We start from the raw sequence: 10,266 nt of genomic DNA, 5'->3' as shown, positions 1-10,266 counted from the left end.
TATACACAGTTAGAAAGGGAGAATGATGGCGCATCTACACGAGCTCCCACAGCTCCTCACAGCCCTGTGGTCCCAGTCTCTAATGTCGACATCAGAGCATCCTGCAAGAGGGTGAATCCAAGCAGATCTTCTCGCCCAGATGGTGTACCTGGCCAAATGTGGACAACTGGCTGGAGTATTCAAGGTAATCTTCAACATCCTGATCCTGTGGCCTGAAGTTTCCACCCATTTCAAAAGGGTGTCTATTATACTGGAGCTCAAGAAAAGCACAGGTAACTTGCTGCAATGACTATGGTCTGGTAGCACCTATATCCACTGTAATGAGGTGCTTCAACAGTTGGTTATCTCACTGACTCTCTATTTTGCTCTGGACCAACTGGATAACAAGAACACATACATCAGACTGCTATTCATCAACTACAGCTCACTGTTAAACACCATCATTCCCTCCAAACTCATCACCAGCTCCAAGATGTGGACCTCAGTAGAGGTATATCTCAAGACTGCATTCTTAGCCTCATCTTTGTAAGCAGGACTCTGCAACTAAGCACTGCTCCAAATCCATCTATAAAGTCACCGTTGACACCACTGGTGAATCACAGATGGTGACAAGACAGCATACAGGAGAAAGATAGAACACCTGGTTGAATGGTGTGGCAATAATAACCTTCTGCTCAATGTCATTGACTTCAGAAAGGGGAAGTCGGGAGACCACACTCCAGTTTTCATTTCAGGATGCAGAGCTTGGAGAATGACATCAAGGTCCGGAAAACACTCGCATGGAAAGCCCTCAATAACATGGGAAAAATCTGGACGTCTCGGATGTCTAAGGGTCTCAAACTGAGATTCTTCCAGGCAATTGTAGAGACAATATTATTGTACGGGTGTGAGGCAGGAACTGTCACTCCAGCACTGTCCAAGTCTCTCGATGGCGTCGCCACCCGAATGCTCAGAAAATGTCAAAATGTCAGTTGGAGGGACCACATCATCAATGCCCAGGTCTACGGGGAGATTCCACCTCTGACCGAGAAGATCAGGTCGAGAAGGATGAGGATCGTTGGTCATTGCCACTGCCATCCAGAAATACCAGCAAACAAAGTTGTGCTGCAGGAACCCACCCATGGAAGACGGAACCCGAGACGACTTAACAAGACGATGCTGACGACATTGATGGAAGACGCATATGTGAAGACAAAAGAGGAGCTCGCCAGCTGTATGGAGGACAGAGATGTGTGGTGCGTCCGTCACCGTGCCCGTCGGAAACCAACACCACTGTGTCGCTAATGTTTTCAACGATTTTTAAATAAATAATTTAATTAGTTGCATCATGGCTTGGAAATTGCAATTCCAACACATATGATCGCAAGATGTTACGTAGAGTGGTGGATCTAACCTGGTTGATCATGGTGACGACCCACTCCATCATCAAAAACATATACATGAGGTGCGGCTTCAAGAAGGCAGTGCCTTTCATCAAGGAAACCATCAGGTTGTGTCCTCTTCTCACTGCTACTATCGGCCAGGAGGTACTAAAGTCCGAAATCCTATTCCAGCAGGTTCAAGAACAACTATGTTCCTACAACTATCAGGTTGTTGCATCGACACACAAAAGCCTAATCCCAATGAAACACTGAAACGTAACCTACAAGAGATGTGCTCCCATCACTTGCACTACAGTGAGCTTTTCTAATTGTGCATTATTGCACTAATGTCTCACTCTTTGCATACTTTTTTCTTCTACGTGTCTTGTAGAATTTGTGTGTAATTTATGTACAATCTATGTTCTGTGTGTTGTCTATGTGACTATGATGCTATAGCAAGCAAGATATTCATTGTACCTGTACCTAACTGTAATTGTGCATATGACAATAAGCTCCACTTGACAAATCATGCTAAAAAACAGGACGCTCACAACAATCTAAGAAAATAAGAAACTGAATGAAATAGAAGATGTGAGGAGAATCAAGAACATATATGAGCAAACCAATAAAAGCAATGTTACAGTTCACCAAAGCAATGAACTTGTAACTCTCAGGTAGACACAAAATGCTGGAGTAACTCAGCGGGACACGCAGCATCTCTGGAGAGAAGGAATGGGTGACGTTTTGGGTCAAGACCCTTCTTCAGACTGACGGTAACTCTCATCAGTTGTAACTCTCCACTGGGATTTATTTTAGGGGAAAATAATTCAGAAGTACATGAAACCGGTTAAACTTGGCCTTGCTGCTCTTGGATTATTGTGCACCATTGCGGTCTCTTCAGTCTCTGGTTTGAATAATGACGCATGGGACAGCAGTGTGGCCCAGCGGTAGAGTTGCTGCCTCACAGTGCCGGAGAGCCGGGTTCAATCCTGACTACGGGTACTGTCTGTACGTTCTCCCTGGGACCACATGGGTTTTCTCCGTGTGCTCAGGATTCCTCCCCACACTCCAAAGATGTACATGTTTGTAGGTTAATTGGCTTCAGTAAAATAGTTCATTGTTCCGAGTGTGTAGGATAGAGCTAGTGTACGGGTTGATCGCTGGTTGGCATGGATTCAATGGGCCGAAGGGGCTGTTTCTGTGCTATATCTCTAAAGTCTAAAGTCAAAAGTCTAGTCAATGGAACAACATTTCTGAAGAGGAATATCATGCACAGCCAAGGTCAAATTTCTACCCCCACAACCATAGGTACAAGATTATCACCAAATTGTGACTGGGGAGAATTTCTTTGTCAGAGTGCAGAATGGCCCCACAGCGGGAAATGATTGAGTCAAGCAGCTTAAATGTTCAATGAGTCGTACAGTATAAAAACAGCCCTTTGGCCCACGATGTCCTTGCTAACCATTACACTCAATCGCACCAACCTCATATATCCACATTAGGTCCATAGACTTCTATGCCTTGGTTCTGAAAAGGAAACTGGACAAATATTAAAAGGCTGAGAAGAGATAAATGGATGTGATGATCGGCTTGTTTATTGTACTGCTTATTTGCAACCATCTGTGTTCTGCGATCAAAGCGGATAAGAGGACCTGCAAGAAAAGATGCTGCCTTCATTGCAGGTTGTACTCCATCTGCCAGGTTGTAGGACTGGTGAACCTGCAGAGATTTGATCAGAGAGAAAGTTACCAAAAGAACTCACCAAAAGTATTGCAAATTGCAAATTGGAAGTTTTTCCAGATTTACGATGGAGACGTACTTGAGGCATATTATGAACATACATATTATAATAATTGGGTCTTTCGCAGAAGTCACTTCTGAACTACTCAATTCCATGGTTTTAATTAAAACTTTAGCAATTTTTTGGTTTTAGAGTAGACTTCATGGCTTTGTGAATCCATTTATAAGCATGACCCAATCTTCATTGCAAGATTTACTATCGCTTCTGAACATGAACAGTTTTATGACCAAATCATATCAAATTGTTGTTCACTCAGTATGGTAAACATTAAAAAGGTACACTTATTGGAATGAATAAAGGACACGAATTGAAAACAAATTGGATCAAATAATTAAATTCCAACTCTTTCAGAGGATACGTAGAGCATGTCCCTATCATGGTGGGGATCGGCTTCAGGTAGTTCCTTTGTGCTGTTAAGTTCCTTGGTCAAACTCCCTATTGCTGAGCCCAAGAAGGTTACCAAGATCAAAGAGTGGAGAGAGGGCGTGAGAACAGAAAATGAGAAAGGAGGTCAGGGAACATTTATGGACAGAGAGACAGAATTGACATTTCCAATTACTGATCTTTTGTAATGCTGGAATAAGAGACCGTAGGAGTGAGCTGTTTCCTGGTTCAAGGAAGCTGGCTCTTGCAGTGGAGCTGCTCGGGATGAATTTCTGGAAGAGTTTCACTGGCATCTCGGTCTCAGTTCATGGTACAAATCATCAGCTGCATTTTATTTTTTCACAGTCATTAATATCACAAATTCCATGACATTTAGCAGATTGGCCAGTGGTGTGCCCATTCCTACCTACTCCTACCACTCCAAGAACCAAAGACCCAAAGGCACAATTTAATATCTTCCCTAATCTCCCTTAATCGGTCGTCCAATATATCGGATTTGGTTCGGGAGTTTAAGGTAAGTGAACCCCGAGAGGGTAGTGGCAATAATATGAGAAAATTCAAGGGTGTGAGTGGGAGATGATGAAATCAGATGTGTCGGTATTACTGATGAGTGAAGGTAAGTACAGGGGCATGAGGGAGCAGCTAGCTGAAGTCGATTGGAAAGGGGCCCTAGCAGGAATGCCAGGAGTTTCTGCAACTAATTCAGAAGACGAAGGTTTCATCCCAAAGAGGAAGAAAGATTCTAAGGGGAGAAAGAGGTGACCATGGCTGACAAGGGAAGTCAAAGACAGCATAAAAATGAAAGAGAAGGCATATAATATTGCAAAGATCACTGAAAAGACGGAGGATTGGTAAGCTTTTAAAAACCAACAGAAGGTCACAAAAAAGGCAATACAGGGAAAAAAGATGAAATATGAAGGCAAGCCAGTCAATAATATAAAAGAGGATACCAAAGATTTCTTGAGATATATAAGGAGCAAAAGTGAGGCAAGAGTGGACATTAGACCACTGGAGAGAGATGCTGCGGAAGACGTAATTGAGAATAAGCATCAGATGTTGATGCTGACGAAAACATGAGTTTGATGAAGGGTCTCGACCCGAAACATCACCCATCCTTTTTCTCCAGACTGGTTGCCTGACCCGCTGAGCTAATCCAGCACTTTGTATGTCTCTTTGATGAGAGATAGTCAGTATGATTTTGTGCATGAGAGATCATATCTCACGAATTTGAATGTTTTTTTGAAGAAATAATCAAGAAGGTTGACGAGGGCTGGGTTGTAAATATGGACTTCAGCAAGGCATTTTGATGTTCCTCCACCTCCTCCTGCTCATTACTCACTTCCCCCTCCGGGTCCCCTATTCCCCTCCCATCCACTGTTCCATTTACCCACCATCCTTCCTGCTGGTTCTCTATTTCACTCTTTGCCTTCCTTTCCTATAGATTCCACCATCTGCAGCCAATTGTCCTCTTCACTTATCACGTCCAACCTTTGTCACTAACTCCCCCTTCCCTCTCCCACCTGACACATCTACCAATCAACTCCTCATTGCCTGGATTCATCTACCACTTTACAGCTCTTGCCGACACCCGTTCCCTCACCTCTTTCTATCAGCTATCTCCCCTTTACTCCAGTCACGAAGAAGGCTCTCAACCCAAAATGACGTTTGTTCATTTCCTTCCATTGATGCTGCCTGATCCCTCCAGCAGTTTATTTTTATGCCCAATAACACTTTGATTTACATTCCAGAAAGTGGTGAAAATAGGCAAGGTGTAGTAAACAACCTTGACAGGCCACCTACGTTCAATAAACTCCACTGACAGCTGAGCCTGTATACATTACAATTCAGTCTTTTATTCACAAAATGCTGGAGTAACTCAGCAGGTCAGGCAGCATCTCAGGAGAGAAGGAATGGGTGACGTTTCGGGTCGAGACCCTACTTCAGCCTGAGATGCTGCCTGACCTGCTGAGTTACTCCAGTATTTTGTGAATAAATACCTTCGATTTGTACCAGCATCTGCAGTTATTTTCTTATACTTACAATTCAGTCTTGACTCTGCAGTCAGTTAAGATGTCCAGGAGGCTCTTGGATTCTTTTACTGACAAGCCTTGTGCTACAGAGTCCACAGAACAACATGTACAAAGGCAGCTGACCTTGATATTGACAATTGTCCCTGGGTGAAATTGCCCAGACAGCGAAGAAAGATGTTGATTGAGGTCACTATTAATGCCCCCTTTTCTCTCGAATGGATTATCATCAGGAAAATATCCATGTTTTTTTAATCAACAGGATGATCCTAGTATTCCATGTCTTTAAATTTGTTCCTTCATGAATTTTGAAGGATTGTTGCAGGATTTGAAGTAATTGATTTGGAGTGGAAGTGATTAGTATAAAATGCATCACTACTGCGCTTTGTCCACCAGTCATTGAATTTCCTCCATCAGTACAGATATCAAGACTTTGCGATTTGTCAGGGAACTAGAAAATATCCTAACCTTTTCCTTGCAATGATCGGTAAAGCTATATGTCCCCTTGTTCCTTCTAAATATTTGACATAAAGACAGAAGGCCAGGTAAAATGAGCACTTGTGGATCTTCCCATTTATGGAGTAAAGTGTTGGCTGCCATCTGACATTGTTCACTAATCCTTCCCCATGTCTCATTAATTTGACAAAACCCTCTTAACAAAATTATTTTTTGTGCTACCACTTCAAGCATAGAAGTGGCATGGCATGAAACTTTCCAAGCATTTTTAACTCTGAAACTCACTTCCAGGGTAAGTTTCCAGTGAAGTTTCCAAAGTGTTATTGTCATGGTCACTAATAATGTAGTCTGATCCAACTGAATATTTTTGGTGATTTGTGTTTGTTTTGCTCCAGTAGTTGAGCTGGTAGAGTTGCTGCCTCACAGCACTAGAGATTCAGTTCAATCGTGACCTCAGGTCCTGTCTGTGCGAGTTTACACCTTCTCCCTGTGACTGTGTGGGTTTTCCCTGGGTGCTCCGGTTTCGTCTCACATCCTGAAGACGGGATCTGGGACGGGTGCAGGTTTGTGGATTAATTGGCCTCTATATTAAAAAATTGCCGCCAGTGGATGAGAAAGTTGGATAATATAGAACTAGTCTGAATGATTGGATGGCCTGGACTCGGTAATCCAAAGGGCCTGTTTCCATATTGTTTCACTAAATTAACTAAACTAAACTAAACTAAACCAAACATTTGCAAGTAAATGCACAGAAGAGATGTTTGCAGCTTGTTAGTCCATGAACATTTAAAACAAAACTGCAGTTCTTGGTGTAGAGCAAAGAGAATGTAATTAATGCTCTTCCTGCCCCAGGAATTGACATTTTTGTAACTAAATACCCATGTTTAAAATAGAACACTTAACAAAACTAAAACTATGTTAAAACCAAAGTGTTGTGGTAACAGAGGGTAAGGCAGCATCTGTGGAGGACATGAATAGATTAAGTCTGAGGTCTTCAATCTGGACTCAGAAGTGAAAGATCGGCCGAGTTACCGCAGCAAGTTTGCGTTTTACTCAAGATTCCAGCATCTGCCTGATCCGCTGAGATATTGCAGCACTTTATGTTTTACTGAAGATTCTAGTATCTACAGTTATTTGTGTTTCCATAAAACTATGTGATAGTAAATTTATATATTGGAAAAGGACAAGGAATTGCGTTTCTGACATGGTGGTCTGCAGCACAGGGGCTCCGCAGGGAACAGTTTTGGCTCCTTTCCTGTTCACCCTGTACACTGCGGAATTCATGCACAGCTCAGCCAACTGTTATCTGCCAAAGTTCTCTGACGACTCTGCTATCGTCGGCCTCATCACATCGCTATTTAAATTTTTTAATGAATGCTTATTTATTTTTGCTATCCACTTTGCTGCTGTAACCCTGCAAATGTCCCTGTTGTGGGACGAATAAAGTACTTATTATTATTACCAGAAAATGAAGTTTAAAAGGACATCATTATTAATAAAATATTTGCTTGCTGAGGAATGATGACGGATCCCTTAAACTAGCATATCTAGGCAGATAGGCATGGCAATGGTCACCGGGCATTTACACCGTAACTGCTCAGGAATTTAGTGCCTGTGACTAACTATGCTGAGTACACCAAATTGTATATTTATTATAAAAATCATAAAATGCTGGAAACACTTAACAGGTCAAATGAAGAAAAACACAGCTAACATTTCTGGTCAAAGACTGGTCTGACAAGAGAACCACTGACATGCAAGATTAACTCACCTTCTTTCATACCTTGACCTACTGAGTGTTCCCAGCATTTTCTGTTTCCGTAGCTTGTTAGTCAATAGAATTTTATCAAATCAAATGCATTGCATCTGAAGTCATTCATCATTCTCCCAATGAAGTCTTATTTTCTGTTATATTTATATCTAGGTGGATACTTATTTTTACAATGTGTCACTGTTTTGCTTCACTGATTGAGCTTTGCAAATTTATACAGTGTTTGATGCCTTCCCAGTATTCTCAGCAACAACACTGGTACTGGCTAGAGAAAAATTATGATTTGCATCTCGCTACTAACATTTTACATATTCTTCCTAAAGACCTCAAAGTGTTTTGAAGTGTCCACATTTGCTGTCCATGATGCATGCAGGAGAAATGCCCAATCGACAATGGCTTTGGTGCCAGGTTTAAGGTCTTTGAAAACGTTTTCCTCATTTAACCAAAGGCTGTGCTGGCACACTGGAGGTGGGAGTGAATTTCATTGGGAAGTGGCTCCTTGATATGGAATATCATCCACATATTTCTGGCAGCAATATGTATTTGGATTGATGAGGTTGTTGTTGTGTAAGAAAATAACTGCAGATGCTGGTACAAATCGAAGGTATTTATTTCACAAAATGCTGGAGTTACTCAGCAGGTCAGGCAGCATCTCATGAGAGAAGGAATGGGTGATATTTCGGGTCGAGACCCTTCTTCAGACAACAACAACAACAGGTTGGTGTTGTGTGGTGAGTGCAGGTTAGTGCAGGACCTTTGTCTCATGGATGTCGTGCCCCCCCCCCCCCCCCCCCCTCCCCTCCCCTCCATTTTCTTACTCAGATTAGTGAAAAGACACAAAATGCTGGAGTAACTCAACGGGTCAGGCAGCATCTCTGGAGAACATGGATAGGCGACGTTTCGGATCGGAATCCTTCACAATGTCATGAATCTTTTGGCAAGATTGTTGAAACTATGTTGGCGCCTTTTCCCAGGCCAATATTCATAGCATCATGGCTCTGTTCAGTATCAGTCCGCTTTGCCTATTGACAGCAGAACCTTGAACCTAGCTTGTCCAAAAGAGCTGGACTGAGTTTACATCAAGGACATTGTCAAAGTCTCTTTGGGCATTTAAAACTGAAGTGAGAAGGAACTTTTTCACCCAAAGAGTTGTGAATTTGTGGAATTCTCTGCTACAGAGGGCAGTGGAGGCCAAATTACTGGATGAATTTAAGAGAGAGTTAGATAGAGCTCTGGGGCTGATGGGATCAGGGGATATGGGGAGAAGTTGGGCACAGGTTACTGATTGTGGATGATCAGCCATGATCACATGAATGGCGGTGCTGGCTTGAAGGGCTGAATGGCCTCCTCCTGCACCTATTTTCTATGTTTCTATGTTTCTATGTTTCTAAAACATTTTCTCCAGCTCACAGAAATTCCAGGCATGTCACTATTCAAAATGAATAAGGAGCATCTGGGAAGATATCGAGCATTTTGAGTCTTCACCACAGGAATATACAGAATCCATAAGAAGACCATGGTGGGAGTGTACACCATCCCATCCACTCACCTTCCCACCTCATCAAACACCACCTGCCTCGCCTGTGGCAGACTCTGTAAGTCTCCTGTGGCCACTGCAGAACTCATAGAAATGGAGTAGGTGCAAGACATTCTCAGCCCGGAGGGATTGACTGAAAAGAAGAAAGACACCTTGAAACAAGTAACTATGCCAAGTTAAAAAATTCACCTGGGTTGCCATCCACAATCAATAATTAACTACTATTAATCAATAAATAAAAATGAAAAGAGAAATAAAAAAGAAAAATAAATCCATAACAGACAGTATCTCTCAGATATCCATAGAGGTGGTTGACATAACTGATACAGCATGCATGTAACACTTTGGGAAGCACTGCCCGATGTGTAAAATCACACACACACACATATACACGCACACATGCACAAACACACTCACGCACACACACACACACACACACACACACACATAAATGCACACACACACACACACACACAAAGCCACAGACATGCACAGGCACAGACACACACACACACACACACACATACAAACACACACACACATACACACACACATACTTACACACACAGACACACACACACACACACACACACACACACACACACACACACAAGCACACACACACACACGCACACATAAACGCACACACGCACACACAGCCACAGACTTGCACAGGCACAGACACACACACACAGACACAGACACACACAAACACACACACACATACACACACAGACACACACACACACACACATACACATCACACACACACACACACACACACACACACACACACACACACACACACACACACACACACACAGCGCCCTGCCTGTATATAAATACACAGTATAATCTCCTTATTGACAATGGTACAATACACAATTTTGGACATTGTGGACGAAAGATGGAGGGCTGTAGCATCTAAT

The sequence above is a fragment of the Rhinoraja longicauda genome, chromosome 1 (genome assembly GCF_053455715.1).
Source record: "Rhinoraja longicauda isolate Sanriku21f chromosome 1, sRhiLon1.1, whole genome shotgun sequence".
Taxonomy (NCBI): Eukaryota; Metazoa; Chordata; class Chondrichthyes; order Rajiformes; family Arhynchobatidae; genus Rhinoraja; species Rhinoraja longicauda.
This window is presented reverse-complemented; position numbering follows the sequence as displayed.